The sequence below is a fragment of the Scomber scombrus genome, chromosome 20 (genome assembly GCF_963691925.1).
Source record: "Scomber scombrus chromosome 20, fScoSco1.1, whole genome shotgun sequence".
NCBI lineage: Eukaryota > Metazoa > Chordata > Actinopteri > Scombriformes > Scombridae > Scomber > Scomber scombrus.
This window is the reverse complement of record NC_084989.1, coordinates 19440652-19447119: the sequence shown is the minus strand read 5'-3', so window position 1 is coordinate 19447119 and position 6468 is coordinate 19440652.

The window sequence follows — 6468 nt, the reverse complement described above, 5'->3', positions numbered from 1 at the left end:
GTCAGTAAGTGTACACTGCAACTGTCTGAAAACCACAGATGGGGACAGACCAGACAAAAAGTTAAGTCTGCTGCAATATCCAATCAGGACTGTGATTGTGATGACAATCACTTCATGTTTTTGAGAATAAAAAGCGACATCTCAGTGGTATCGAGAGAACAGCTGAATCAGCACGAGGAATGCATGGATTGCTGTTAATAATTCACCTCACTAGAATTGATTTACAATTTAACAAGATCTGAGGAGGAGTGGTAATGTGGCACCTCACAGCAGTGAAGGATACCAGTGTCCGGCTAAGAGATCTATATTATTATGAAAAATACAGTATCAGTCCATAAATTTAGGATAATTTTCTGTGCAATAAAGATAAAAAGAAACATCTTCTAGGCAACTCAAGCACACAGAAATTGCTTCCATTTACGCTCAAGCTTTTTTCCTTCCCTTCAAATGAGGAAGGAATATATTAAGACACCGGTGTGGTGCAACAAGGTCAGTTATCTTCAGTGGGGGAACCAAGGAGAGTCAAGCTGTCAAGCTATGAATAGCCGTGGGCTCTTATCGGACCATGCAGACACAGATAGTTCTATTTATTTGCATTTCTCCTTGAGTCAACCTGGGAGGCCAAAAAAAGCAAGATTTCACATCTTTTTTAAATCTCTCTTCAGCCTAAAGAGATTGCACATGCAGCTCAGCTGAAAATGTGTCATGTCAATATTACGAAAGAAGGTCAAAAAGCTGTCTAAAATGAGCATCAACAAAGTTCTCCCATTGCTACACTAATTTTAAGCAGATACATCTTTTAAGAAGTTAAATATTTGCCCAAAACTGGTTTTCATTTGCATTATTTTTCTATTATTAGCACTTCTGTGTCCTATTTTTCCTCAAGACTCTGACTCGGCTCCGATGGGAAAGGCAGACCACCCTCACTGTGGCAGGATCCTGTCATCATAGGGTGAAGCTGAGCACGTCTGGGGGAAACCAAATAACCTTGAACGCGTCCAAGAGTCTTTCACGACTCGTGATGTATTAAACAAACACTCGGGGTACAGGCATGTGTCCCAACCACCCTCATTTCCTCGCTCTCTGAGGGGTTGACAAACAGATGGACACCATAGGCAGCCCTCCCATTAACTCCAAGCTATACTCCCGAACACTAACACACTGGTGCCACGGAGAACATTTGTCAAATAAATACACTGGTAATTAACAGTTGTGGAACTCATCAGCAAAGAGGAGCCTCTTTTTTTTGCTTCGCTTTGTCTCTACAGACATTTTTCAGTCACTGAGGGTGGTCCAACATTGTGAGTGCTGATAATGGTTCTTGCCCATATTTAATGATGCTCACACATTACCACTCGCAGCCAAATACTGTAAAAAAATATTATTCAATGGGTTTATTCAAATATAGCAAGAGTAGTGACAGAGGTTGGGACTTAAAGTGCCACGTCAAGACTTTTACAAGTTGAAAAAACAAGGACCTATTTGACAGAGAGCAGTCTTTTGGTTTCAAAGAGTCCAGATGGTAAGGTTTGAGGTGTAAGAAAGGACATATTTTTAAACCATTAGTCTCCGTCATGTTAAATTTGAGTGCTTCGACACACACAGACACACCTCTGAATACCATTCTTGGGCTTTTCTCCACTAAGAGAAAATGGGGTGATAATGACAAAACCAGGGGAAACCTTGCAAAAACGATAAAGCGTTTGTCAAACTGCAGAGGATAAACTGCTGCTATGATGATGTGAAAAGTGATGCATATATAGCCTGCTGTAGGAGTGCTGTGGTGCCCTCTGTTTGTACTGCGATGTAGTGTACGTGTACGGACTGTATTGAACTCAGTGGGTGGTGTGAAGCAGTTTTTGCACTTCCAACCAGGATGTCCTATTTTCTTTGTGGAGCCATGGTGCATGCATGCACCAGGGAAAAAATAACCAAACAGTTAGCTGGATGTTTCTGTATATGCAACTAATTAACTATGTTTCTGATCATGCTCTCCTTGGCAGCCTTTTTTTGCCAACACATTTCAACAAACGAGGGACTTATGATTTGTTTTGTTAATATGAGTCAAACTCTGCTGATTATGGAGGCCCATTTGTGCCAGGAAAAAAGAAACAAATTGATGAAAAGTAAGACATGATAAAAACACTCATAAGTCAAAAGTATAAAAGAATAAGTATGAGATCATCATGCAGACATTGGTCACGCTCGGTAAAATATGCAGACAGTTTAAAATAATGATATTAATTTAAATATATAGTAGTTTATTAAAGAAATCATGAGTAAAAGTTGTAAAACAGTTATGAGAGAAGTCAACATTATGAGATACATAACTCAAAATTATGAGATAACGTGTCAAATGTTTTGGCTCATCGTGAGGCTCTTTATTTTCCTAGTTTAATTCTTCATCTGTTTTTTTTCTTTTCCTGGCAGAAATCAGTCTCCATACATGCTTAGCCTTGAAATAATCACATAGAAAATTACAGCAGAGCCCCAAACACTACAAACCCAAAATCCAACCACACGTCAGCCTCAGATAACCTCAGACTGGATGTGTGGTTGCACTTAAGCACTAAAATGAGAGTAGGAGAAGGTCCAAAAACCAGCTGTGGGGTTTGCATTCCTGACTTCTGCCATAGGTCCCTTGAACAAAAGTTTGACCTCTCTTGTCTCTGTCTATAAAGGGGGGTGCCTTGTGTTGACAAGGCCAGTATAACATGAAGGACACAGAGTTGAGGACCAGCAGCTGTCTCAACATTCAGGATGTGCTAAACAAAAAACACTGACACTTTTTTTTTTTTTTTGCCAGGAAAAGTCAACAGTGAGCAAAATGAAAAGTGACAGTCATCAGGACAAATATGACAAACTTCTAAACTGAGCTGGAAAGCATCATCCTGTGTTGATGAGATTTAGACAATGTCTTCTTTCGGCCACAGAGGGGAATTCCTCTAAAGAGAAAAGGGGAAGGTGAAGGGTTAATTTGTGGCCGTGGAAACCTGATGCTAATTAAGTCGTAGGAATGCCACATACTGACATTGTAGTGCAGAAGCCCTCAGAGTGGGTCAGGCATGGAGAGACGCAGCAGTAATGCGTGTGTCTAATGTTTTTATTCCTTACTGACAGTCGGGAAAAAGCCAGTCTCACCGAACCCTGAAGCTGAAGGTAATGTACTGTCATGAGCTGCAGTTTGAGAATCTCTGTGTTAAGTTTTTTGTCATTTTATTATTTAAAACAAAGATATGATTATAGATTGTGAGCTACAGAAAAGGTTGGGTTGTTTTCAGAGATTTAGCTTAATTTGCTTCTTTTTTTTTTCTTTTGCAGGGAGGTAAAAAATATATAACTGAGGCAAAAATGGTTTTAATAACACCAATGCTGTTGCTGCTGCTCTCCTGGGTATCAATGCACAACACTGTGCATGCTGCTGCAGAAAACTGCCGGGGGACACACTGCTCTGGCTCGGAAACTGGCGACGCTAGACCGTGCACCGGAGCGCACTGTCCAGGGGGCAGATCCTCCAGACCGCCGAGGCACCCGACAGCACAGGGCAGAGCAGTGCAGGTAGTTGGCAGCCACTACCATACATACCCGGGTTCTCCAAGAGCTGCGTCGGAAGGCACACGGATGAGAGCGCCTGAAGTTTTACCTGCAGGATGCACCGATGCGGGCTGTGCTGCTCTTGTGAAACAATTTCAACCCACCAATGACACCCGAGACTGTAAAGGGATCGAGTGCAGACTGCCACTGAGGATACGGCCAAAAGCTAAAGCAAAGTCTTGTGTGGGAGAAGGATGTCTGGCCGCTTCAGAAGAGAGCGCGTCTTCCACCTCCAGCCAGCTTCCTCCGGTCCATCTGTTCGACAGAGCCGCACAATTTCTGGGAGATTTTCCGGAGTTTGGATATCCGTCGTCGGAACTTGGAGGCGCGCCTTTGGGTGTCCAGCTCACATGTGACATCAAGCCAGGTTATTGTCATATAACACTTCAGTTATTGTCATTCATGCACAATTGCGCATCATCTCCACTGTGACATATTTATGGTTGAGACGATCTCCCAAAAAAAAGTTGATTAATTATTAATCAACAGCAGCTTGCCTATAAATCAACCAGCTGCATATTACTCTGTATTGGCTTTAACCCCCCTCGTCCTTGCCGTGATCAGCAAAAAGGAGATTCTGGTCTAGAAGCAAAGGAAGACTTTGTTGACTTGCAGCCTAAATGACATCTGCAGGGCAACTACAACAGCTGAACTGAACTGAAAAAATGTCTCAGAGTCAATTGTCCAGAAAATGTCTAGTACTTTGATGTTAGAACACAGGAAACTTTCAGTACACTTGCCATGGCTAGGCTAAGTGAATGGGGTCACTGGGTGTTCACACTTTGTGCCAGTATTGTTTGCTGAAATTAAACTTAGACTTCTAAATCATTCCTAAGCTCCTTCTTCCCCTGCAGGGGAGGAAGTGAGGGAATAAGAACGTGTCTGTCTTTCTGTTCTCTTCTCTTATTTTGGATTTTTTCTGTATCAGGTGAAAATGAAGTACCATCAGAGGATGCCCTCATCCTGCACCTGCAGCTGGCCAAGGGGCAGGAGAAGCTGGTGGAGGCACTGCGAGCCCAGCAGATGGTGATCCGAGACCTGCAGCAGAAGCTCGCCGACCAACAGGACGCGCTCCTGTCTCAGCAGCGGGAGATCCTGGATCAGCAGAAGCGCATGTATGAGCAGATGGATGTGGTGAAGGCCCAGTACGGCCTCCTCTCAGACACCGTCAAACAGGTTTCCTTCCAAGGCCTGCAGGGTGAGCTGCAGAGCTACTTCGAGAGCCACTTGGCAGGTCTTCAGAGCCAGGCCCGCAGCCACCTGCAGAAGTCCTACGCCGTCCACAAAATGGACATGGACTCAAAGGTGATGGATGTAGTTGGGGAGGCTAATTTTCCTCAGCCGCTGCTGGGATGCCCTTCACCCTGTGGACCAGAGGAGTTTTGTGATTTTCAAAGAGACCCACCTCAGTGTGAGAAGTGCACAATGTGTCCACCAGGCTTCTTCCTGATCTCTCAGTGCTCTGCTACAGCAGACAGGATGTGTCAGGTATTACCCTTTACTGTAAATTATATTTGCTTTTTGGTAAACATGGTCACACCCTTGTAGCTTTATGTTAAATATAGTTGTATTATGAGGTGAGACTGACATCTCTCAAACCCCAGATACTGACGATGTGTGAAAACCAACCCGGTGCAAAGTGCGAATGTGTTTCTGTGGTCAGGTGGTATCAGCTAGTGGCTTTCAGCATATCAAAAAAATGCTAAAGGCTTTGCAGTTTCCATTTCAGCAAAATATAACAAACAACAGATGATTGTGAGTGAAAATGCTCTCAGACCTGAGTGGTTGATCTTATGATGAATGAACTCAGTTTTTTAAATAAAAGGCAAATTTATGAGGTCAGGAACACACTCTGCAGTTAAAGTCCACAATCTACAAGTCTACAATCAAATCAGCTGAACGCTTTTACTCCTGATAATAAAACTATTTTGTATGAATTACAGGACAGAGATGAATGTCTTGAATTACCAACCATTTGTGGAGAGCGAGTGAAGTGCCTCAACACTCCAGGTTTGTTCCACACATTTATTATTTTGCTGATAATTACCAGCAACCTATTCTCTAATCATGAACAGAATAACATAGCATTTATATTGAGTCAGTGGTCACAACAAAAAGAATTGAAGCATTTTTTGACATTATTTTTATTCCCTTTCTTTTCTTTTCTTTCATCTCTTACTGCACAGGAGGGTTCAGGTGTTTGGGAGTTTCTGAGAGAGAAGCACTGATGGGCTTGTGTGGTCAAGATTACTTCTATAACCAGGAGCTGCAGGAGTGCCAGGCCTGTTCAGACTGTGATGCAGAGCCTGTCAATGTCCCCTGCACAGCCATCAGCGACTCGGTCTGCGGCCAGCTGTTAGAGACCCGACTCTCTCAGTCTTGGGGCGCCAATGTTGCAATTCCCCCAGCCAGGACCTCCGGTGTCCACATTTTCCCCGGGCTTCAGTTAAACATCCGAGGCAAGGAGAGCAGCGATCTGCTGTCCAACGTAGCGGGGCAGGTGACCTTCTTGCAGCATGGCCTGGTGTGGTTGGATCATAACTTTGCAATAAAGCACAGCTGCAGGAACTTCCTCCAGGTGGGCATGAGGCTCAACATGAGCCAGGAGGAGGAAGGTCAGGACCTCAGTGGTGTTCGCATTGAACAACCAGATGGAAAGTATTTCCAGGGTGTGAGCGTCAGCAGCGGGATCGAGGTAGAACCTAATCACACCTTCACTCTGCTGCTGAAGAGTCCGAATCAGCACTGCAACCAGAGCAAGGATATTCACGTCTATGATGTCAACACTCCCTCTTTCAGTCTGCTCTGGTTGTCGCATGATACGGGCGCCGTTGCTATGACGGCTCAGATGTCACTGCTGGCACACTACCAGAC